Raw genomic sequence first — 26,469 nt, forward strand, 5'->3', positions numbered from 1 at the left:
ACTGGAAACAAGAATGAAAATACAAATTTTCTGCTCTCAAGTTCTTGTTCATGGGAGGCAAATATATGCCAAAGGAAAAATTATAATCCAGAGTGAGAGCTTGTATTGAGACCTGAAGTGGATTCTTTGAACATGTTTGACCTCTTGAAAATGACAATGCAAATTTATCTGGAAAAAGGTAATGAAGGGATCACAGAGGAAATTACATGCAAATTTAATAAAAGAAAATGAGTAGCAGTTTTGCAAATCAGTAAGTGTGGACAGAATACCCCAGTAATGAAAGAATTCCAGGGTAAAACTGTGTAATATTAAAAAGGTTCTTGAGTTTAACAGACCATTGCCTTTATATCTTTTTAACAATAAACTAATGCTTTCATCTCTAATAGCAATACTCCCTATTTTTCAACATCCATAAATTATATTTTCTATATTAGGGGTGTGTGTGTGTGTGTGTGTATGTGTGTGTGTGTGTGTGTGTGTGTGTGTGTGTGTGCCAGTCCTGGGGCTTGAACTCTGGGCCTTGGCACTGTCCCTGAGCTTATGTGCTCAAGACTAGTGCTCTACCACTTAAGCCACAGCTTCACTTCCAGTTTTTTGGTGGTTAATTGGAGACACAGGTTTCATGGACTTTCCTGTCTGTCCTGAGGAGCTAGGATTACAGGCATGAGCCATTGGCACCCAGGTTTATATTAGTCCTTATTTCTTATGTTATCAATATATATTACAGTATATTATTATTAGTTGTATACTAGTTTTCAGTATTTGTCCTCTGCCCTTGATTTCAATTGTACATACTATTAAAATATACACATCTTGGTCTTTCTAATATGTTTTGTTCTTGTATTGGTCACTTACCAATAGATCTTACCAACTTAGATCTTGCATGCAAGATGTTCAACTGAATCAACAAAAGTCCAATATGTGATGTCTGTCAGGTCAAAAGGGGGTTGAAGGGTAGTGGAAGACTTTTAGTTCCAACAAACCTCAATGAACAACCGTAAACAGAAGCAAAGCGTTTGCACAGAAACACTGAAATCACATTCAGACAACCAACCAATTCGAGCTTTACACGCACCATAAGCCTCTTTTCTCTTCCTTAAACTTGTTCCTCAAAATCGGTTCCAAGAAGGCGACTAAGAAACACCAACATAAAACTTCAGGACCTAAGCCTTTAAGGAACAGGAGCTCCCTCAGCAAACTTTGCTCGCCTACAAATCACTCAGCCCTACGGAAGGGGTGGGGCGGGGCCTAGAGGCTTGAGAGGAGATTTGCTGGACTTGGGGGGAGGGGAGTGCAGAACCGACCATTGGGGCGGGGGAGGGGCGTAACAAAGCAAAGCCCGTGTAAGGCTGGATCCAAAGGCCTTTCTTATTTGCATTTCAGAATTCGGAGTCGCCACCAGCTGTACAGGTAGGTCCCGCTTCTCGGGTCGGGTAGGGGTTTATGTGTGGCTAGACTTGGGCCTTTATGGTCTGCCTCACGTTTTCAGGCTCGCTGCAGTGGGTGGCGGAGGCAGTGGTGATTCCCACCTGGCTGCTTGGTGCCTTGGTAGTGGTACTTACCCTAATCCAGGCCGAGAAGAAGGACGCTCCAGCTTTACCGCCAAGCTCTCTGTTGCACGACTGGGTTCACCTGAGCGAGAACAATTGGGCCTAGCGCCCAGGAAAAGCTAGAGCAAGCTGAGGTTGGAAATGACGCCCAGTGTGCATTATTTAAAACTCGATCAGACCTTCAAGCTCTAGATCTGTCACTCAGTAGTATCTCGATTTCAGCATGCTTCACTTTGCTCAGCTATGGAGTGGAAGAGGGTTTCTGCAAGACCTTGCAGCTCTGCCTTCTTTTGATCCCTTCTCTAATAATGCTCTCTGTCCAGGTTTTACCTTTTGCTCTTGGAGAGCAAGACTGCCTAGGGAGTGGCAGAATACTGCTTTGGGGACATTAGGTTAGGAAGCCACATACATTCACTGCCTCAGTTGATTATTGACTCCAAATAATGTGAACACTTTACTATTAACAATTACAATTAGGTGATTTCTCAGAATGTTCTGCTGAATAACATGGTCCATGGCTAATAAAAGTATAATGATGAAAAATGTTGAATAATTTCACAGAATGAAAAAAATGTGCTCTCAATTTTACAAACATTTCCACAATCCATTCTCACACAGTGGTCTTTCACAGTTGCTTCTTAGCTTGTCATGGCCTGTGTTAGGGCACACTATAGCAAAAACATATACATTGATTTTATATTAGTTAACTATAAAGATACAAAAAAAAGTACAAAACATATGATCCAATATTTTGATATCAGCTTCCAGTTCCTCATTAAGGAAGTGATGGTAATGATAATGACAACCATATGTGGTACAAAATACTTTGGTGAATATGACCATTTAGCAAAACAATTAAACAATTGTACCTTCATAATCAGTGTGATGAAGGGAATGTTCACTGAAATGATAGAGTCCCGGGCCTTCTTTAGTGTGTTCCTACTATTTGTTATTTCTTAGACGTGTGGACTGGGTCAGATTTGTCTTGGTGTCTGTATCAGAATCCAGGATTGCTTCTGTATTTTTGCTGGTCAACTCTGGGAATGGCTGTAAAATATCCAGACTGATCCTTCAGTGTCTCCAGTGTTTCCAGCAGCCATGTTTTCTGGCTGTCAGAGCTGGCAGCAAAAACCTCTGGACCAATAAACCTCCTTGGTGGGAAGTGACACTTCCTGCTTTGAAACCAAACTGAACACAGAACCACCAAGTGGGTGCCACTGTGGCCCTCTTCCTACAGCCCTGTGCTCATATGGGTTGTACATGAGCCTTCCATTGTCCTGGTTGTAGGAGAAGAAGGGTGGGAAAACCCAGCCTGTGACACTCCTGCAGGTTCCAGGCAAAGAGTGGCTGAAAAGGAAGGAGGTGTTCTGAGTGAGAGAAGTGCCTGACGATTTTTCAAATGGTATCAAGGGAAATTGTGCTGGACCTCTGCTGAACTAACCTAGAGGATGAGTTTAGGACTGATTGGCAGGACCTGGTGACTGCTTTGTTAGTTGTACTTTTAGTTTACTCTTCTATTCTCTATCTATCATACTTTACTTACTTCAGACTTTCAGTGAATGCCTACTCTGTACTGTGATGTACCATGATGGAAAACCACCACTCCTACATCACTGCTGCCATTACCATGGCCATGACAGCATCAAATAATAGCCCAATGAGCTCTGGATGGTGGTCCCTAATAAATTATCAAAGGGAGGAGATTTTTCCATTCCTGGGACTTCATATTTTCCTTGAGACATAATTTGCAGTCTATAAAGTTGGCTTGTTTTTAGTGTACATCACAAGGGCTTTTAGTACATTCATCAAGCGGGGCAACCCTCGCAGCAATGCAACTCTAGACATTTCCATCACTTAAATGACATTTCCCTTGTCTGTTTGCAGTCCATCTTTGTTACTACCCAGCACTAGGCAACTTTAACTTGCTTTCTTTCTCCATGGGTTTATCTGTCCTAGACATAGCATGCAAATGGAATCATCCGGTATGTGGCCTTTTCTGTCTAGATTCTTACATGTACGTTTCCAGGGGTCACTCATGTTGTAGCGCGAATCGGAGCTTAAGTTGTTTCACAGCTGAATGATTTACCATTATATGGCTAGACCACATTTTGCTTATTCCTTCATCAGTTCATTGACCTGTGGATTGTTACCTTTGTTTAGTTACTGTGAATAAAGCTATTATGAATGTCTACGTACATGTTTTTGAGTGGACCTGTGTTTTCAGTTATTTTGGGTAGATGCATACGAGTGGAATTTCTTGGAAATATTGTGACTATGTTTAATCTTTAGCCAAGCTATTTTCTAAGAGGGCTGCACTATTTTACTACATTTACAGGAACCATTAACAAAATGAGGATTGTAATTTCTTCACAACCTCATCTGCACTTGTTATTTTCCCTTTCCAAAAATTCTAACTCTCTTTGTGGGTATAAACTACTGTCTCATTGGGATTTAGATTTGTAGTTGTCTTATGGCTAATTCAATATTCTTTCATGTGCTTTATTGGCTATTTGTGTATGTTCTTTCAAGAAATCTTTGACACTATTAACACCTGTGTATAAATTGAGCTGTTTACTTGATTAATTAATTGTGTGTGTATTGATATATTTCATAGGACTTTTCTCATACACAATTACATCAGAATTTTACTACAAATTCCTCCTACCCCTCCTACATCTGGATACCTTTTATGTTTTTATTCTTCCATCTAGAATCTCCAGTTAAATGATAGATGTGGCAAAACTAACATATTCATTTTGTTCCTCATCTTTCATTAAATATGATAATAGATGCATTACAGGTATTTTATAGTATTTTTATTGTAAAGATACTGGACAGAGGGGTTACAGTTACATAGGTAAGGTAATGAGTACATTTCCTATCCAGCATTGGGTTTTTCCCGTACAATCCCTTCCCTCCCCATTTCCCATCCCTCCCTCCCCTCTCCCTGCAAAGTTGTAAAATTCATTTCCAACATAGTGTCTTGTACATCTCATTGTTACAATGGGTCAAACTGTATCCTTGTTTCAGCATTTTGTTATTTCCCTTCCCCTCCCCAAATTAGAAAAATGTTATATACAAGATGCGGGCATGGGAATCAAATACAGTGAGAACAGGGGTTATACCATGGGGGAAGAATGTACAAAAGAAACAAAAAATAGTCACAAGCTGGGCACCAGTGGCTCATGCCTGTAATCCTAGCTACTCAGGAGGCTGAGATCTGAGGATCGAGGTTCAAAGCCAGCCTGGGCAAGAAAGTCCATGAGACTCTTATCTCCAATAAACCACCAGAAAATTGGAAGTGACACTGTGGCTCAAGTGGTAGAGCACTCGCCTTGAGCTGTAGAGCTGAGCGACGGTGCCCAGGACTAGAGTTCAAGACCCATGACCCACAAAAAAAAAAAAAAAAAAACCTAAAAGGTCACTTAGTACATTAAAAACAGCAAGAAAGAGATACTTTTTAAACATATATATATATATATATATATATATATATATATATATATATATAATGTTTTGATCAGTTGTGGGGCTTGGACTCAAGACCTGGGTGCTGGGCCTCTTTGTGCTCAAGGCTCTCTATCACTTGAGCCACAGGACCACTTCCCATTTTTGAGTGGTTAATTAGGTGTAAGACTTTCATGGACTTTTTGCTGAGGGTGGCTTCAAACTTGTGATCCTCAGATCTCAGCCTCCTGAGTAGCTTGGGTTACAGACATGAGCCACTACACCCAGCTTATGTTTAATTGTTATTATAAAGGTGATGTATGCAAGAGTTACATTTGTATAAATCCTGCAAGGAGTACATTTCTTTTTGGACAATGTTACCTTTTCCTTCATTCTCTCCCAGTTTTTTATAGATGTTCTTCATCAGTTTCAGGAACTTCTTTTACTAATTGGTTGAATTTTTATCATGAGTGAGGGCTAGATTTTTATCACATACTTTTTCTGCATTTACTAAATTATCATGTATTTTTCTTTATTATATACAATATTATCATGTGTTTTCTTCTTTATTATATACAATACAGTATTAGCCAATACACTCTGATGTATCACATTGATTTGGAAGTGTTAAATCAACCTGTGTTCTTGGAATAAGTCCCTTTTGGCTGTGGTGTATGATTCTTTTCTGTTTTTATTTTGGTGAATTTGATTTGGTAATTTTTTGCTGAGAAATTTTGTATCTATATTCACAGAGGATATTGGACTGTAGTTTTCTTATGATGTATTTGTCTTCATTGATGACAGAATGGGTTGTATTCTATTGTCTTGCTGCATTTATGTTAATAATTATATCTGCATGATGAATTGTCCCTATCATCACTATAAAATGCCATTTTTCTCTAGTTACATTCAAAGTTTATTTTACTGATATTAAATATCCAACTTTCTTATGGTTCATTTTTTGTTATATAATTTTTATCTTTTGTCTTTCTTGTAGCCAGTAGGCACCATTATATCTGATACAAGGCACATACATGGCATAACTTGGAGTCTGTTGTTTTATCCAAATTCAATTGGTCTTTGTGTGTTGGACTGTTTAACCTATTCACGTTTACTAATTCAGTATACATTGGATTTACATCAGTAGTACTAGGGATTGAACTCAGGACCTCACAGATTGCTAGGCAGGTCTTGAGGTCTGCCTTCAGCCCCTTTTTGCCCTTGTTAGTTTCAAGGTAGGGTCTTGCTTTTTGCCTAGATGGACCCGGGCTGTGAGCCTTCTATGTATGCTTGCTTCCACATGTCATTGAGGATGACAGGTGCATGCCACGTTCACACCTATTGTGCTTCCCCATAGCTGGGATAACAGGCACAAGCAACCATATCCAGCATTGTCTGAGATAGGGTCTTATAAACTTTTCTGATCATGATGGCATCAAATCATGATCCCTTGATCTCCATCTTCCAAGTAGCTAGTATTTATAGTCTTGAGCCACTGTTCCAGGCTTGACTTTTTCCTATTAATTTCTGTTTAAATGTCTCTAGACATTTTTATACCTCTGCTTCTCTTTTATTCTTCCTTCTTTTATGTTGCACAGCTATTTTCTGTGCATATTTTAAACCCTTTACATGTTTGTGCTATAATTTGGGGTATATATTTATTGATTGCTCTGAGGATTGCAAAATGTATATCAATTACAAAAAATCTACTTTAGATGAATAATAATGTAATTTTAGAGCATAGGAAAAAATGTTTTAAAGTTGTTTTATATAGATGTCCTTTAAAATAAAATGTAAAAAATGTATATATTTATGTTTTCCTACATAATTAAGTTTATTCTTTTTATTTCTTCCTGTGTATTCAATTTATTATCTAGTCTTATTTCCTGTTTGCCCAAGGAATTTTTAGTATTTTTGTAGGTTAGGTCTGTTAGCAATGAATTTTCTCAGTCTTTGTATATTGTGCAATTTATTTTACTTTCTTTCTTGAAGAATTGCTTTTATGGATATAAAATTCTTGGTTTTGCTTATTCTTTCAGGAGTTTGTTGTTCTACTGTCTTCTGGTATGTGGCTACTGATGCCTCTACCTAGTTTTAAAAGTCTTTTCCTTCCTTATCTTTTTTTTTGTCAATCGTGGGGCTTGAACTCTGGGACTGGGCGCTGTCCCTCAGTTCTTCAGCTCAAGGTGAGTGCTCTACCACTTGAGCCACAGTGCCACTTCTGGTTTTCTGGTGATTTATTGGAGATAAGAGTCTCACAGACTTTCCTGCCTGGGCTGCCTTTGAACCACAATCCTCAGATCTCAGCCTCCTGAGTAGCTAGGATTATAGGTGTGAGCCACTGACGCCCAGCTTCTAATTTTTTTAATAAAGAGAAAATGTTTATTTGGCTTCCTGGGAGCTATCCAGGGCATATCTTAGGGATCATCTGATGATTGCTCAAATACGGTGTTTAAAACCCCTTTGCTGAGGGTATTTATGTGTAGAGATGCACATTCAAGATTAAAGCACCTTAGAAATATTTCCTTGCTATTCATTTTGTAGATATAAAACCTTACATTTAACTAGGTACAAGTAAAAATGGAGGCTCTTTCTAGTTTCTCTTGAGCACGTGCACAAACATACAGAAACCTAGTAATAAGTGATATCTTAGTACAGCCTAGTGTAGCTTTCTAATTCCATAGATTTCCTTGTGACATTTTGGCTGGTGTCTTACTTGCTTCAAATAAAACAACTTCTGGCAGCTATGATGTTGGCCTTCCTCAGTTGATTACTATGAAGAATGCTAGCAGGTGTTGTTGTTGTTGTTGTTGCTGTTGTTGTTGTTGTTTTATGCCCCTTGGCATGTTTTTCTCAAGGCTTAAAACCACTTGGTCATCCTCCTCCTTTGTTGTTCCTTGTGGTTTCTGTGCCATGGAGCCCAGAGTAGGATGGGAATGGTCCAATACTAACAATATCACAGACCTCATTCTTCTCACTGAATTTTAATAATTTTCCTCAAATTTACACTTTTCAATTTTATAAGCCCTAGTCAATGTCTCTGAAAGAACTATTTTAATATTTCTTCATTTTTTTTTCTGCTTTTAGAGAAAGGATTTGTACCTTGCAATTCTGGAAGTCCCTCTCCAGCACTATTTCTTACTTACTTACTTGAAAGTCTTTTGATTTCTCCTTTTTTTCTTTATATATTTTTATTGTAAAAATACTGTACAGAGGGCTTACAGTTAGATGAGTAAGGTAATGAGTACATTTCCTATGGAGCACTGTTACCTCCTCCTTTGTTTTTCTCTTACCATCCCTTCCCTCCCCCCTCTACAACTCCTGCCTTCCCCCTCCCCTGAAGTTGTAAAGTTCATTTTCTTTTTCTTTTCTTTCTTTTTTTGTCAGTGGTGGGGCCTGAACTCTGTCAGCTCAAGGCTAGCGCTCTACCAGTTGAGCCACAGAGTCACTTCTGACTTTTTCTGCTTATGTGGTGCTGAGGAATTGAACCCAGGACCTCATGCATGCAAGGCAAGCATTCTATCACTGAGCCACCTTCCCAGCCTGTAAAGTTCATTTTCAACATAGTGTCTTGTGCATTGCATTGGTAAAATGGTCAACCTGTATCCTTATGTCAGCATTTTGTTATTTCCTTTCCCCTCCCCAAATTAGAAAAATGTATATACAAGATGCAGGACACTGGAATCAAATACAGTGACAACAGGGATCATACCATGGAAGAACATACAAAAGAAACAAAAAAAAAACACATGGTACATTATAAATACATTAAAAACAACAGCAAGAAAGATAAAACCACTTGTGTCCCTATCTTGGGGTTCATTTCACTTAGTGTCATCTTATATGGGCATATATACATAGCTTTTTACCTTTTCTGCTTGTCCTATTCATATACTAGTTATTGCAAGTAAGAGAAACCATGGGACCTATGTTTCTTTGTGTCTGGCTTATTTAACTGAATATAATTTTTTTTCCAAGTCTTTCCATTTTCTAACAAATGGGACGGTGCCATTCTTTCTGATGGAGGCATTGAATTCCATGGTGTGTGTGTGTGTGTGTGTGTGTGTGTGTGTGTGTGTGTGTGTGTGTGTGTGTGTGTGTGTGTGTGTGTGTGTGTGTGTGTGTGTGTGTGTGTGTGTGTGTATCACATTTTCTTGATCCATTCATCTACTGAGGGGCATCTGGGTTGGTTCCATATCTTAGCTATGGTGAATAATGCTGTGATAAACATAGTTGTGCTGATAGCTTTAGTATGGCCTTATTTGTGATCATTTGGGTAAATGCCCAAAACTGGAATTGCTGGGTCATAGGGGAGCTCTATGTGGAGTCTTTTGAGGAACCTCCATACTGCCTTCCAAAGTGGTTGAACAAGTTTACACTCCCACCAACATTGCAGTAGGATTCCCTTTTGGCTATATCCCCTCCAGCATGAGTTGTTGTTAGATTTCTTGATTATAGCCATTCTAACTGGGGTGAGGTGGAATCTCAATGCAGCGTTAATTACCATGGCTAAGATATGGAACCAACCCAGATGCCTCTCAGTAGATGAAAGGATCAGAAAATCATACACTATGATCAAACAGAATTCATTTCAGGGATGCAAAGCTGGTTCAATATATACAAATCAATTAATATAATACATCACATCAACAAGAGCAAAGATAAGAACCACACGATTATCTCAGTAGATATAGAAAAAGCATTGACAAGATCCAACACCCCTTTATGATGAAAGCTCTGGAAAAACTAGGAATCCATGGACCATTCCTCAATATAATAAAGGCTGTATATGACAAACCTACAGCCAGCATTATACTTAATGGCAAAAAGCTAAAGCCATTTCCTCTAAATTCAGGAACGAGACAAGGATGTCTGCTCTCTCCACTCCTTGTCAATTTAGTATTAGAATGCCTAGCTAGAGCAATAAGACAAGATGCAAACATAAAGGGCATCCAAATACGGAAAGATGAAGTAAAACTCTCCCTCTTTGCAGATGACATGATCTTGTATTTAAAGAACCCCATGGACTCCACTCCCAAGTTACTCAAGCTGATCGGAAACTTTGGCAAAGTATAAAAGTAACCCTCAGAAATCAATGGCTTTCCTGTATGCCAATAATGAGAAGAGCATGGCTGAACTTAGGAAAGCAACCCTCTTTTTTTTTATTGTAAAGATACTATACAGAGGGTTACAGTTACATGAGTGAGGTAATGAGTACACTTCCTCTTGAACATTGTTACCCCCTCCATTGTTTTCCCCCTACCATCCCCTCCCTCCCTCCCTTCCCCGAGGTTCTTTTTTTTTTTTTTTTTTTGGTTGTGATTGATTACATAATTTCCGGAAATTCACAGTATTGTGGAATAATGATGCTCATTTAAAGTCACAAGTTCATTCTAACTTTCCTGGAGCAAATTGTCTATCACAGTCTGTAATATATAACAGTGCTCACATGTTATATACCATATATGTGATCAGCAGCATGGGGATATTTAGTAGTGGTTCAACCAGATGAGTGGGAGTTCTTTGTTTCTTAAGTCCTGTTAGTTTTGTCATATCACCTAACATTTTGGATTTAGCATCCACTTATCAGGGAGACCATGTACCGTTTGTCTCTTCGTTCTTGGCTTACCTCGCTCAACATGATTCCTTCTAGCTCCATCCATTTCCCTGCAAATGCCATTATTTTGTCATTTCTAATGGCTGCATAATATTCCATTGTGTATAGATACCACAATTTTTGGATCCATTCATCTGTGGTGGGGCATCTAGGTTGTTTCCATATCCTAGCTATTGCGAACAGTGCTGCAATAAACATGGAGGTGCACGTGTCCTTGTATATTGGTTCCTGTTGTTCAGGGTAGATGCCTAGAAGTGGTATGACTGGGTCGTAAGGGAGGTCAATCTTTAGCTTTCTAAGGACCCTCCAGACTGCTTTCCAAAGTGGTTGTATAAGTGTACATTCCCACCAGCAGTGTAATAGGGTTCCTCTTTCTCCACATCCCCTCCAGCATTTGTCGTTGGCTGATTTGTGGATGTGGGACATTCTGACTGGGGTAAGGTGGTATCTCAGGGTTGTCTTTATTTGCATTTCCTTCACCACCAGGGATGATGAACATTTCCTCATGTGTTTCTTTGCCATTTTTATTTCTTCATTTGAGAAGTCCTTCTTTAGTTCCCTTGCCCATTTAGTAATTGGTTTGTTAGGTTTAGGAGGGATTAGTTTCTTGAGTTCCCTGTATATACAGGATGTTAACCCCTTGTCTGATATATTGCTGGTAAATATTTTTTCCCAATTAGAGCAACCCTCTTTTTAATAGCCCCACAAGAAATAAAATACCTAGGAGTCACTTAATTTCTTACAGTCATGCTTTCCAAGGCCCTACAAGGAAAATTATTCAGTGCCTCTCATTACCTGACTCATGTCTACCTTGCTTTTTTTCATTTTTTGTTATTATAAAGGTGATATACAGAGGGGTTACAGTTATATAAATCAAGTAGAGAGTGCATTTCTTTTTGGACAATGTCATTTCTTCCTTCACTCTCTCCCAGTTTTTCCCTCCCATCCCTGCAAACAGTTTTATAGGTCTTTTTTTTGGTCATTCATGGGGCTTGAACTCTGGGCCTGAGCACTATCCCTCAGCTTTTCAGCTCAATGTGCGCATTCTACCACTTGGGCCACAGTGCTACTTCCGGTTTTCTGGTGGTTTATTGGAGATAAGAATTTCACAGCCTTTCCTGCCCAGGCTGGCTTTGAACTATGATCCTCAGATCTCAGCCTCCTGATTAGCTAGGATTACAGGCGTGAGCCACTGGCACCTGGCTGTATAGGTCATTTTCAATATAGTGTCTAGTGAGTATCACTGCTCTATTTGTTCACCTTTTGTCCCTCCATTTCTGTGCCCCCTTACACTCCCAAAGTCAGATAAATGAATTAACAATACCTAGAGATAAGAAAACACAGCATGAAAGGAAAAAACCTCTTCTTTCCATTTCTGGAGTTAATTTTGATTAATTTTATATAATCAGATGCACATAGGCATTGTGCCTTTGTGTTCCTCTCTTAAGAATATCTTCCTTTGGTCTCACTGTGTGTGCATGCCTAGAGTCCTGTAAAATATACTATGTTCCAATGTATACTAGATCTGGCTTCCACATATGAGAAAAAACATTTGCCATTTGTCTCTCTGAGTTCAGTTTACTATGTCTACCTTTCCAGGTATGTGTTCAGTCTATCTTCTACATTCATTCTGCGATCTACCAATAGAAAATAGTAGGTTATATCTCAATAAAGCTGTTTTTAAAAATAATGATCCTGCTGAGTGCCAGTGGCTCATGCCTGTACTGACTGCTCAGGAAGTTGAAATCTGAGGATCACAGTTCAAAGCCAGCTGGGGCAGGAAAGCCTGTGAGACTCTTATCTCCAATTAACCACCAAAAATCTGGAAATGGGAGCTTTGGCTCAAGTGGTAGAGCATTAGTCTTGAGGAAAAAACACCCAGGCTCTGAGTTTAAGCCCTAGGACTAGCACACACATACACACATACACATGCACGTGTGTGCACGTGCACGCACACACACACACACACAAATAATAGTAATAATGATCCTCTCCACTGGTTGCTCCAGTGGAGAGCCCCATATGCTCCTTTTCCCCTTTTCTTCTATTTATTGTCAGATCATATTTGACATTCTAGATAATTTAGTACTTTAGTACTGAATTTTTTTCCTTGCAGCATTGTCTAAAAGGAAAATATGGAAATATCTTCAATGTCAATTAAGTGGATAGTTCAGTCTTTTCTGCCATAGTCATACAAAAGAATTGTATATGATCATTAAAATATATTATAGAGTTAAATAAAATAATATAGAAAATATTTTTAAATTTTTATTGTTATTATTAAGGTGCTATACTGAGGAATTACTGTTTTCATGATTGATATACTCTTAATGAAATTATAGTTGGAGTATTTTTACTAGTGTATATTAATTGTACAAGAGAAGGTTTTATGATGGCATTTTCATGCATGTATATAATGCACACACATATATTTACTTGGTCCTACTCACCACCCTCATTACCCATACTTATTTGTTGTTGGTGTTTGTGGGGCTTGAACTTGGGGACTGGCAACTGTCCCTGAGCTCCTTTGTTCAAAGCTAGTGCTCTACTACTTTGTGCACAGTTCCACTTCCAACCCACACTTATTCTTTACTATTCTCCACCTTCCCACTGTTCACCTTCCACAATGCTAATAGTTCTACTTACATGTATTTTTGTGTATATGTTGGTCCTAGGGTCTGAACTCAAGGCCTGGGTGCAATCCTTTAGCTTTTTTGCTCAAGGCTAGCAATCTGTCACTTGAACCACAGCTCTAGTTTCAGATTTTCAGTGGTTCATTGGAGATGAGTCTCAAAACTTTCTTACCCAGGCTGGGTTCAAACTGCAATCCTCAGATATCAGCCTCCTGGGTAGCTGGGATTACAGGAATGAACCACCAGTGTTCAGCTACTTACATGTATTCTTTAGACTACATATGTGAGAAAAGTATGTGATTTTGGCTTATTTCACCTAACAAAATGATCTCCAGTTCCATCTGCTTTCCTGCAAATGGCATGATTTTGTTTCTTCATGGCTGAATAAAACTTTATTTTCTTTATCCATTCATTCACTAATGAGTACTGCAGTAAACATGAGTATTCAGATATCTCTATTGAATGTTATTTTTAATTCCTTCAGGTAGAATGCTCATTAATGTTTTAGCTAGATCTTTGCAGTTCTACTTTTAGCTTTATGAGGACCCCTCATACTGATTTCCATAGAGGCTGAACTAATTTAACAACAGAATCTATAGGTCCTCCCCACTACCAACACATTTTCTCCAGCCTCCTGGCCAGAATTCATTGTTGTTTGCTTTCTTGATCATGACTGTTCTCTCTGGATGCAGTAGGGTATGAGAGATAGTCTCACTGTACAGTTGTGTGTGTGTGTGTGTGTGTATGTGTGTGTGTGTGTGTGTGTGTGTGTGTGTGTTGGGGTTTGATCTCAGTGGCTTGTTCTTGCTAAGTAAGCACTCTACCACTTGAGCAACTCTGCCAGCTCATTTTTGCATTGATTAGTTCAAGATAGGGTCTCATTTTATGCAATCTTCCTATTTGTGCTTCCTTTTGCTGCTTGAATGACAAATGCATGAACTGTATACAGCCACTGTGCCTCCCCCATTGCTTGGGATGACATGGGCATGCCACCATGCCCAGCCATTGATTGAGACAGAGTTTCATGAACATGGTGTTTTATGCCTCAGACTAAGACTCCTGGTCTCCACTTTCTAAGTAACTAGGATTATGGTTTTGATCCACCAGGCCTGATCCAATGTAGTTTTGCTCTGTATTTCCTTGATGACCAAAGAGGTTGAACTTAAAAAATTTTTTTATTTATTGGTTATTTGTTCAGTCCATTTGCCCATTTGAATTATCTATTCAATTAATTTGCCACATTATTAATTAGCATTCTTTTTGTTCTTTATATAGTCTGTATATTAAAAACCTTGTCAGATGAATAACATAGTAGGTTTTTAATTTGATGAAATCCATTTATCAATTCTTATTTTCTGAGCTATTGGAGTCCCATTCAGGAATTGTGGGGCTGAGAATGTGACTTAGTGGTGGAGTGTTTGCCTTGCATGCAAGAGGCTGTCTTTTCTCTAATGTATGGTTTGGGGTTTTTTTGTTGTTGTTGTTGTTTTTTGTTTTTTTGTAACTTGGTCAAGAATCAGATGGCTGTAGCTGCTCTACATCATCATTAATGATGTATAACATCAGAATATTTATTTGAGATCTTTCTTTTTATGTAGGGATTAAATTTAAGATTCTTAGAACTACTTTTGTTGCATTTCTTAAGCTTTGATATTTTTCTTACAATTTTATCTCAAGATGCTTTTCAGTTTCCCTTTTAATTTCTTTAAACCATTGGCTTGGAAGAACATATTTAATTTCTGTGTATTAGTGAATTTCATGAATTTCTTCATGTTAATTGATTTCTACTTTCATACCATTGTGGTCAGAAAAGAATTTATAACTTCTTTTGTGTCCGAACATATCAACTATCATCGAGAATGTTCCATGTATGTTTGAGAAGAATTTGTGTTTTGCAACTATTGGCCAGAATGTTCTGTATGTCTGTCAAGTCCATTAATCTAAAATGTACTTCAGGCCCACTGTTTCTTTACTGGTTTTCTGTTTGGATTGTCTGATCATTGCTGAAAGTGGGTTGTTGAAGTACTCTATTATTATTGTATTTCAGTAAATCAGTTCTGTTTATGCTCTGTATATTTATGTGATTCAGTGAATTCAGGGTCTAGGCACTATCTTTTTGTTTTGTTTTTGCTCAAGGCTAATGCTCTACCACTTGAACCACAGCTCCACTTCTAGCTTTTTGGTGGTTAATTAGAGATTAGTCTCATGGACTTTCCTGTCTGAGCTGGCTTCAAACTATGATCCTAAGATCTCAGTGTCCTGAATAGCCAGTATTATAGGTGTGGTCACTGGTGTCTATCTGGTTGTATATAATTTTATATATAGTTTTATTATAGTATTTTATTATATTTATTTCTTATTTTTATTTTTTGTTTATTATAGTATTTTATTATAGTAACAAATAGCTGTCACAGTAATACATAATATAATAATATAATATACAGAATTGTATTTAAATTCATATAGTGTTTTCTCTTTTAAGTTATAGCTTTGAAATCAGAAGGTGAAGTACAGTTTAAATTTTATAATAAAAAAAGAAACATGTATAAAACAAAGAGTCAATGGGAAATACAGTGATCCATCCTTGAATAATATGGAAACTTTTTTTAATTTTTATTTATTTTTTATTGTGAAAATACTATACAGAGGGGTTACAATTACATGGGCAAGATAGTGAGTACATTTCTTATCAAGCATTGTAGCCTCCTCCTTTGTTTCCCCTTCCCATCCCTAATATGGAAACTTTTTATCAGAAAACTACATCTTCCTAATCTGATTGTCCAAATCATCAAAATGTGGATGATTCAGTGCTCTTTCACCAGAAATGGATTTGAGAGGACCATCATTTTTTTAAAGAATAAATCCATGCCATTTTCTTCCAAGTTTTTGACATGAGATGATAGATTTCCTGGTTTCCATTTGAGAAATGTTCTTTCTTTCCTTCCTTCCTTCCTTCCTACCTTCCTTCCTTCCTTCCTTCCTTCCTTCCTTCCTTCCTTCCTTCCTTCTTTCCTTCCTTTCTTCCTTTCTTCTTTCTTTCCTTCTTTCTTTCTTTCTTTCTTTCTTTCTTTCTTTTTTATTTCTTTTTCCTTTCTTTCTTCCTTTCTCTCTTTCTCTTTCTTTTTTTGTTGTGCAGATCCTGGGGTTTGAGCTCAGGGCCTGGGCACTGTCCCTAAGCTTCTTTTTCCTCAAGACTAGTGCTCTACCACTTGAGTCACAACTCTACTTCTGGCATTTTTAGTAGTTTATTGGAGGTAAGAGTCTCACAGACTTTCCTGCCAGGACTATCTCCTCATATCAGCCTCCTAAGTACCTACTATTTACAGGTGTGAGCCACCTGTGCCCATTGAGAAATGTGTTCTTATGGCCCTATAAAGATTTTACTTCTGACCACACTTTATTAATAGGACTGCCCAAATCTCTGAAAATCGTAAAAAGGTAATCAATTTCTGAATCCCCAGGGAAGAGTAGTTACTCTGTTGCCAATTCTGCAAGTATAGTGCCCTAACTCTAAATGTCAACTGGAATGGAATTGGGAGCTTAAGCAGCAATACTTCTGAAGATCTATAATAGAGTGTTACTACCTCCTCTCTCTCTCTCTCTCTCTCTCTCTCTCTCTCTCTCTCTCTCTCTCTCTCTCTCTCTCTCTCTCTCTCTCTCCCCCTCTCTCTCTCCCTCTCTCTCTCCCTCTCTCTCTCTCTCTCTCTCTCTCTCTCTCTCTCTCTCTCTCTCTCTCTCTCTCTCTCTCTCTCTGTGTGTGTGTGTGTGTGTGTGTGTGTGTGTGTGTACTTTAATGTGTATTCCACAAGTTCTGCTAAGCCTCAAATCAGCCAGTTTGGTTACACCCTGTTACCAATCAATAGGTTTTAAATCTATGTGAAAACCTCTACTAGAATGACAAAATACAATCCTCTGAATGATTCAGCACAAATTACTTAAGTGAAAAATCCATGAACTGACCAGGAGGGATAGAATAAAAAAAATACCTCGAGACCCATGGAAAGGAAATCAAAGATGAGATATCACCTGAGATTATACATAAACACATTAGGTAGACTGGGTATATTTCAATGATGAAGTTTTGTAATAGAGGAATTTCCAAACTACAGTACCAAGAATCCATCCCTTCATTTTCTAGAATGTTTTTCTTCATGGCTGCCTCTTGACCTGTAATTTTGTCTCTATCATTTAATACAACTTTCTAAATACTTTCTCCAGTTTTCTTTATTTTAGTATATCCTTCCATAGTTCTCAATAGGTATGATAGATCATGGCTTACTGTCTGGCAGCAGCTATAATGTCTTTGTGGCTCCTCGTTCAACTTCATCTCTAAGATCAAGTCTGGTTACATATACATCTATAATTGTAATATCTTCTTAATAAATGGATCCTTTTACCAAACAATGATCCTTACCTTGTTTGTCACTCTCCCTCTCTCTCTCTCTCTCTCTCCTTTCCTCCCTCTCTGTCTCTGGTCTCTCTCCCTCTCTATAGATGTATATATTTACTAAAAGCCTTTTTATGTGCTGTCAGTGGAAGCATTTTTTTAAGTTTTAAATTTTGGAAGTCTAAGTCATTTGACTTTATTATCCAAAAATCTTGCATAAATTTTGTAATCAGCTTGTAAATTTGCATGCTAACAGAATTTTTCTTAGAATTGAACTGAGATTATACATCAGTTGGAGAATTGTGATTCTGCCTATAATGCCTTCTATCCATAAAGATGCAGACTATTTAAATATAATTAGATATAATTAATTTTATAGAATATTTTGTAGTTTTCAGTGTAAAAATCTTTCATGTTTTGTTAAATTTATTCATATTCAATATTTTATTCTCTTAATGGAAGTGTTCACATAATTTCATTTAAAAAGTATTCATTGTTATAGAAATACAATTACTTCTTATTTTCTTTGCCATTCTTCCCTCTTCTGAGAACTCTTTCCTTAACACATTTGCTCATTTAGTGATTGGTTTGTTGGCTTTGGGAGAGGTTAATTTCTTGAGCTCCTTGTATATTTTGGAAATTAGGCCCTTGTCAGATATATTGCTAGTAAAGATCTCCCAATCTACTGGCTAATTTAGTAACTATGTTCTTTGCTGTACAGAAACTTCTTTTTGTCATCGTCCGTGGGGCTTGAATTCTGGGCCTGGGCGCTGTCCCTCTGCTCTTCAGCTCAAGGCGAGCGCTCTACCACTTGAGCCACAGCACCACTTCCAGAAACTTATTTTGAGGTAATCCCATTAGTCAAGTCTTTCCTATCTGCTATATCCCTGGGAAACTTTTTTTTTTTAATTTCTGCTTATGCCTGTCTATGAGTTCTAGTGTTTCTCCTACTTCCTCTTGCATTAATTTCAAAGTTTCACGTCTAACAGAGGTCTCTGATCCACTTTGAGTTGATATTAGTTCATGGTGACATTAATTTATGATGACTTAGTTTTCTGCATATGGATGCCCAGTTTTCCCAACACTAATTATTGAAGAGGCTATCTTTCTCCTACCATATATCTTTGGCTCCCTTATCAAATAGTAGGTAACTAAGTATGTGGTGTTATTTCTGGGTCTTCTATATGAATTTTTGTATTGCTTTCTCTCAATTTATGTCATTGGGATTTTGATGGTCAATCTTTTTTGTTAAAAATTTTGCATGTGTTGCTGGGCACCGGTGGCTCACGTCTGTAATTCTAGCTCTCAGGAGGCTGAGATCTCATGAGGATTGCGGTTCAAAGCCAGCCCAGGCAGGAAAGTCCGTGAGACTCTTATCTCTAATAAACCACTAGAAAACCGGAAGTGGTGCTGTGGCTCAAGTGGTAGAGTGCGTGCCTTGAGCTGAAGAGCTGAGGGACAGCGCCCAAGCCCAGAGTTCAAGTCCCACGACTGACCAAAAAAAAAAAATTTGCATGTGTACTATGAGGAATGTTGTACATCAGTTTTTTTTTTCTTCCTGTTATCTCTATCGGCCTTGGATGTTAAACTTATGAATTATGAGATGTTTTCTCTGTTATCTGGGAGAGTCTCTAAAGGCTTAGTATTATTTCTTCTCTAATATTTTGTGGAATTCACTTGGGTCTGGATTTTTGAGGGGAAGGAAGATATTTTATTACAAAAAAAATTTCTCATCTAGTGATATATTATTTAAGAATGTATTCTTATGTTTGTTTTATCATGCTATTTTGAAGAATTTCTTGAATTTTTCTGTTATCTAGTTTGTTAACATGAAGATATTTTTGATACTTTATTAAAAATGTATTCATTTTTATATGATTGCTAATAAGGTATCAACTTTGAATATTGATTTTGGTCAATATTATCTCCATATTATTCATGATAAGTCTAGCTTAAACTTTGTAAAGGAACAGTTTCTTCTATTTTTCTGTTCAAGTATAATGTTATTTTCTTTCTTGTTTCCTTTGAGTTTCATTTAATCTTTTTTCTAGTATTTTAATTAGAATTTTAGGTTGTTGACCTGAGATACTACTTGTTTTGTAATATAGCTTGTTAAAGCTATACATTTTCTGCTTTAGTTGTATTTCAAACATTTGTATTTATTCTTAATGAATAAATTGCTATATAACTTGATTTAAATTGCTATATAACTTGATGGTTTGACATATGTGTACATCATGGAATGGCTAAATAAAACAAACTCATATATCTATTACCTCACAAAATTATCTTCTTGCCAGGCACCAGTGGCTCATGCCTGTAATCCTAGCTACTCAGGAGACTGAGATCTGAGAATTGCAGTTTGAAGCCAGCCCAAGCAGCAAAGTCCATGAGACTTATCTCCAATAAACTACTCAGAAAAAGCTAGACGTGATGTTGTGGCTCAGGTGGTAGAGTGCTAGTCTTGAGTACAAAGAGGCTCAGAGACAGCACCCAGGACCTGAGTTCCTGACCCAGGACTGGCAAATGTTGAGAACATTGAATACTTTTGGGTTTTTTTTTAGTATGCAATATATTGTTGTATTACAACTTATCTCTTCCTTCACATCCCTTAATATTTCCTTTACATAGTTATTTCCTTTACATATTTATCCAGCACTAGATGCATATCTATTTATCTCCTGTTGATGAACCAACCTCTTTATTACTATATAATGACCTTTTTGTCTCTTTATCACTAATGTGTATTAATTGTACAAAGGTGTTTGAAACTGATAGTTCCATACTGTGCTTTTATCAAATTCATCCCCTCTAAGTACTTTCTTTTGTTACAATTTTGATAGGTTTTCATTGTTATTTTTCCTTCCTTCCTTCCTTCCTTCCTTCCTTCCTTCCTTCCTTCCTTCCTTCCTTCCTTCCTTCCTTCCTTCTTCCTTCCTTCCTTTCTCTTTCGCTCCCTCCCTCCCTTTCTCTCTCTCTCTTTCTCTTCCTCCCTCCCATCTCCTCTTTCTTGCTTGCTTGCTTGCTTTCCTTTCTTTTTGCCAGTCCTAGGGCTTGAACTGTGAGCTTGGGCTCTGTCCCTGAGCTTCTTTTGCTCAAGGCTAGTGCTCTACCACTTGAGTAACAGCTCCACTTCTAGTTTCTGGTGGTTTATCAGAGATAAGAGTCTTTCAGGGATTTTTCTGTCCTGGCTGACTTTGAACTACAATCCTCAGATCTTTTTTTTGGGGGGGGGGGGTCCGGTCGTGGGGCCTGAACTCTGGGCCTGGGTGCTGTCCCTCAGCTCTTCAGCTCAAGGCTAGCGCTCTACCACTTGAGCCACAGCGCCACTTCTGGCTTTTTTCTTTTTGCTTATGTGGTGCTGAGGAATCGAACCCAGGGCCTCAGGCATGCAAGGCAAGCGCTCTACCACTGAGCCACCTTCCCAGCCCCCGATCCTCAGATCTTGAGTAGCAAGGATTACAGGTGTGAGCTACCGGCACCTGGCTCATTATGTTATTTTCATACTTATAAAATACTTTGCTCATATTTGCCCACTCATCACACTCTCCTTTCTTCCTCATATCTCCTGCTACTTCTCCCATCCTAACAGTCTCTCTTTTACATTCATGTCATTTTTAAGGTCTAGATTCTGCCTTTTAGAGAAAACATGTAATATTTATCTTCCTGAATCTGGCTTATTATGCTTAAACATGATGATCTGCAGTTTCATCACTTTTTAAATGACATAATTTTGTTCTTCTTTATGGATGACTAACACTGCACTATGTGTATATGTATATATGCATATATCCATCAGTTGTTAACCTAGATTGATTCCATAGATAGATTCCCATAGGCTATTATGACTAGTGCTGCTATAAACATGGATCTGTGATATATGTACAGGTATAGTGTAGCAGGATCATATGTTAGTTCTATTTTGTTTATTGAAGAACTTTCATACTTATTTCCATATTGTCAACTAATTTACATTCCTTCAAAGTGTTTTTAACTCTAACACACATACACACACACAGAGGCACACACACTGAGGCACACATCAAAGATATGTGCATTCACCCACACCCCAGCATTTGTTATTTGTTGTTGTTGTTTATGATTATTCTGACTAGGACAAGATAGAATTTCATCTTGATTTTCATTCTCAATTACATTTTTATTTCCTTTTTGTATTTGATGAGGGATCTTGAAATTTTCTTAATATATTTTCTCCTTTTGAGAAGGACAGTTAATTTGCTCATTTATTAATTGTATTATTTGCTATTTTATTGTTTAATTTTGAGAGCTCTTTATTCTGAATATTAAACCTCTATTTAATGGTTAGCTGGAAAATATCTTCTCCCATCCTATAGGCTGTCTCTTCAATTTGATAATAATTCACTTTGATTTGCCTTTTTTTCATTTTTAGCAGTATTAGGATTTAAATTCAGGATATTATGCTTGTTTTACTTGCTATATATTTGTATCTATTTCTTGTATTTATTATTGATCATTTTTAAACAATTCTTTGGGCAGGCACCTATGGCTCACTACTGTAATCCTAGCTATTCAGAGACTTGAGATTTGTGGAGGGGTGGTGGTGGTTATGATTCAAGGCCAGCTCAGGGACAAAAAAAGAAAACAGGTATTTGCTAGATTCCATCTCTGAAATAACCAGAAAAAAACCAAGACTGAAGCCATGGCTCAGGGGATAGAGTGCCTTCCTGTCAAGCATGAGGCCCTGATTTCAAGCCCCAGTACCACCAAAACAACAACAACAAACATAATGCAACTATATTTTGCCTGAGCACAAATGGCTCACATCTGTAATTCTAGTTACTTGAGAGGCTGAGATCAGGAGGATTGCAGTTTGAAGCCAGCCCAGGCATATACTTGAGACCCCTTTTTAATTTTTATTTTTCGATTGTTATTATAAAGGCAAAGTACAGTTACATACGTCAGTCAGGTAATGAGTACATTTCTTTTTGGACAAAGTCACTCCATCCCTCACACTCTACCACTTATTCCCTCTCTGAAGCCCTTTAGTCAATAGCTGGATACTTGTATCTTAGCTATAATGGGAAGTTTAAAATAGGAATTTTTTTTTGTCAGTCATGGAGCTTGAACTCTGGGCCTGGGTGCTGTCCCTGAGCTCTTCAGCACAAGGCGAATGCTCTACCACTTGAGCCACAGCACCACTTCCGGTTTTCTGGTGGTTAATTGGAAATAAGAATCTCATGGATTTTCCTGCCTAGGCTGGCTTTGAACTGTGACCCTCAGATCTCAGCTTCTTGAATAATTAGGATTGCAGGCACAAGCCACCAGTGCTCTGCTAAATAGGACTTTGATCCAGGCCCTCACTTATGCAAAAAGTGAGACACTATCTCAAAATAACCAGTGCAAAAATGGCTTGAGGCATGCCTATGGGTAGAGCACTTGCCTAGCAAGCAGCAGGCCCTGAATTCATACTTCAGTACTATCAAAAATAAAACCATTTTTTATTTGCTCATCTTTTGAATTGCTTTTCCAACATCTATCTCTTTCCATATGTTTAGTCAGTTAATTGAGTAATGAATTTCTGAGGAGTACTGTTGCCTTTTTTTCATATCTCTTATATTTCCATGTAAGATCTGTACATGTGTTAGATCTCTTTTACCTTTAAGTCTGGTCTTCTTACAGAATAGCCTTTTCTTGATGATGTGCCATGTGATATTGGTGTATTGTATACAGCAGCTTCAAGTGGCATCTTGGACTGCAGTGGGTGACTTTTGATTGTGATCCCTGTCAAACCTCAGAATTCAAATAACCTTCTTTATCTGTAGGACTCATGCAAGAGGTCTCTCTGGTAGTTCTCACAATTACGTTGTAGACAATGGAGTGTATAACATACAATTTGTGATTACTCCTCCATACTTCTCAGCAGTGTGAAGTCTGAAAATATTCAGAAGTGACTTGTGTTAGGGCCCCCTTTCTGGGAGTGATGACTACAACAGTTGTTTTATTTTTCTTTATGTTGCTAAATGAATAAAAGCCCAAGAATGAGTCTTCAGGCTCCCCAGTCTGTGCTTGTTTAGAGCCAGGTTGTCACATGGGACTTTTCTCTCTCCTTTTAATTTTATTTAATTTTAATTATTTATTACTATTATTATCTTTAAGTAGTTGTACAAAGGAGTTGCCACTTAACAAAGCAGTTTATGAATAAAATATATTTTTATCAATGCCATCTACTTTTTCCTGTTCTTTATGTTGATGTGTCTACCTAGGTTTGAACAGGAATGTTATAGATTTTCTCCAACTGGCATTGTGGTGTTCCAAAGTGCCCACCACCCTACATGTTCAAAGTTCAAAGCTTGATTCTTGACACTGCTTTGGGAGAACACAACCAACAGTGACATCAACCACCTAAAAGCAAACCAAATATACAGTAAAGACCAATATAAAATAACAGCAACTACAATACCAATACTATAGAGAAAAAGGGGACAGATAATACAAAACAGACTAAAAGATACTTATTCATGAAAGTAAAATTAATATTTAAAAAGGGACTAAAATAAGAAAGATGAAAGAAAAGATTCAATGAAATATTTAAAATAGATGTAATTAAATAAAGATGTGATAAAATGGGAAGAGAAAACAGAATAAAACATCAACAGAAAAGCTAAAAAAAATTCCTCCTTGCTAAGATGTTTGAAATGGAAGTACTTCCTTCTGTGACTTCTAGTTTGGACTTTACCAGGCATGGGAAATAGTGGGTGGAAGCTGAGTCAGGCCTGCTTCTTCAGTCCCAATAAAACAGGCCAAACAAGGCAATTTGGCTTTGTCAGGGTGGCTGTGGCTAAGTGACTGTCCACTCCAGGTTCACCATAGTGAACCTGTATGCACACACTGGGAGTTGCCTACAAATTCCCCTTACCTAAAACCAAATTAATATACAACTGTACTATAAAATCTAGAGTGTTTACCCATACCATTTTATTTTACCATAGAGCTACACACCTGTTTTGAATCAATCTTCTAGAGAAAGGAATGTGCTGGATGTCTCCATCCCACCATCTTCTTTCTTCTGATTGTGCATCTTGATTTAATTCACACAAAAATATTTCAGCCCTTAAGTATATGTTTGACATTGTGGTAGTTATAAAGAAATTTACTCCTTGAATTCATGGAATTTACAGCCTAACCAAAGAAGCAAAACATACATACTTGAGTCAATTAGAATAGTTTACATCAAGAAATACCAAAGTGGGGCCGGGAAGGTGGCTCAGTGGTAGAGTGCTTGCCTTGCATGCATGAGGCCCTGGTTCAATTCCTCAGGACCACATAAGCAGAAAAAGTCAGAAATGGCCCCTGTGGCTCAAGTGGTAGAGCACTGGCCTTGAGCTGAACAGCTGAGAGACAGCACCCAGGCCCAGAGTTCAGGCCCCATGACCGACAATAAATAAATAAATAAATAAATAAATAAATAAATGTACCAAAGTGTTTGGTTTAAACCATATGAACCATGGGCCATCAGGAGAGATTAAAAATCTGTGTAGTCTACAGGATGAGGATGTTGTTTTAAATGAACAGAATTTGAAACAGTCTTTGAAGAATAAATTGAGATTCTATAAAGAATGGAGTGACCATTCCAAGATAAAATATGAAAAACACCATGATCATGATCATGACCATTGACAACTAACTAGATCATTATGTGTCCTTTATTCAAAGTATGCCTAGTCTTTCAACATGTACCTCAACTTAAAAAAAGAACTCTGGCATAAAGTACCCTTTCACTTGATTCAGGGATATTATTTCTTTTGTACGCTTGCCTTATTCTTCATATTAAACAATCATTATAAGCTTTTATTTCTCCTGAATACAACCTTGGCATATTAGTAAGTCCTCTTTAAACTATATCTGATGGTTTCTTTGCTGATTTTTAGCATTTCTCACAGCCTTCCTAATTGTTGGTGAGACTCCTTCTTGGAATATAATATTTGATTCTCAGAAAATCTACCTTTGAAGGTGATTCTAGTGCCTTTAGAAGGAAATATATCTGGCAAATATGGCTCTGAGAAAAGAAACTACTTCTATTAGAATTAAGAATTCAGATTAGTCAGTAAAAGAACCCAAGAATATAATTGCTAACCTTGAAGTCATCTTGCTATACTTATCCTTTTTGAAACATACATGTAAGCACACAGTCCTGGTTCAGGTTTCATTTTAAAGGAACTAAACACACATCATTTCTTCTATTGGAATATTTTTTTTCTAACTACTCACCATAGCTTCCAGAATTCATAATTGTATCTAGTATTCCAGAGCAGCCTGAGGCATTCAGAAAGATTTTCATTTATACCTCATCTTATCCTACAATACATATTCATTTGAGAGAGAATCTTCTCCAATAGAATGCTCATTACAGTAGATGCACAGATGAAACTGGTCCTGACTGACACTATTGTCTCTAACCAAGGGTCATAGTTGTCACTACTTTGCAAACCAAAGTTTTTTTAAAGCTCTTGCTTTAAACTCAACACTAAATAAAGTATATTTTTAGAAGATCTAAAATGTTCTTTATCAATTAATATCATCTCTTTGTTTTCCAACATTGCCATTTATTCTCCTATAATGCTTACAGGCAGTTTGCTTTAACTTGCTCATTTTCTTTTTTGGATCATCTTTTTTGTTCTTCTATACTGTAAACTAAATTTCTATTCTGATAGAATTTTACATCCTCAGCTAATGCTTTTCATGTTCTAACCTGCTACTTTAAACCTACTACTTATAGGCTAATGGTGATCTATTTGAATTCATCTCAGAATCTACATAAAACCATTTTGTTGGCAGTGAAGCATATATTAG

The 26,469-nt window shown here is 37.5% G+C and overlaps 1 protein-coding gene and 1 pseudogene across 5 annotated transcripts in view; one reads left to right on the plus strand and one right to left on the minus strand.

The window, feature by feature from the left end:
* The first annotated feature begins 1,314 nt into the window (after positions 1-1,314).
* Positions 1,315-26,469, plus strand: part of Tmlhe (trimethyllysine hydroxylase, epsilon) — a 67,915-nt gene continuing 42,760 nt past the window's right edge. For 3 of the 5 annotated variants that reach the window (XM_070039420.1, XM_070039425.1, XM_070039423.1), the window contains exons 1-2: positions 1,315-1,410; positions 18,359-18,485. The gene's annotated coding sequence lies outside the window, so the exon portion shown is untranslated. The remainder of the gene's footprint in view (positions 1,411-18,358; positions 18,486-26,469) is intronic. The other 2 variants (XM_070039422.1, XM_070039424.1) reach the window with 1 other exon arrangement.
* LOC138839277 (cyclin-dependent kinase 1-like) lies at positions 16,008-17,403 on the minus strand (annotated as a pseudogene).

This window comes from Dipodomys merriami, unplaced genomic scaffold, assembly GCF_024711535.1.
Source record: "Dipodomys merriami isolate MVZ:Mamm:240054 unplaced genomic scaffold, mDipMer1.0.p SCAF_3, whole genome shotgun sequence".
In the NCBI taxonomy this organism is placed as follows: domain Eukaryota; kingdom Metazoa; phylum Chordata; class Mammalia; order Rodentia; family Heteromyidae; genus Dipodomys; species Dipodomys merriami.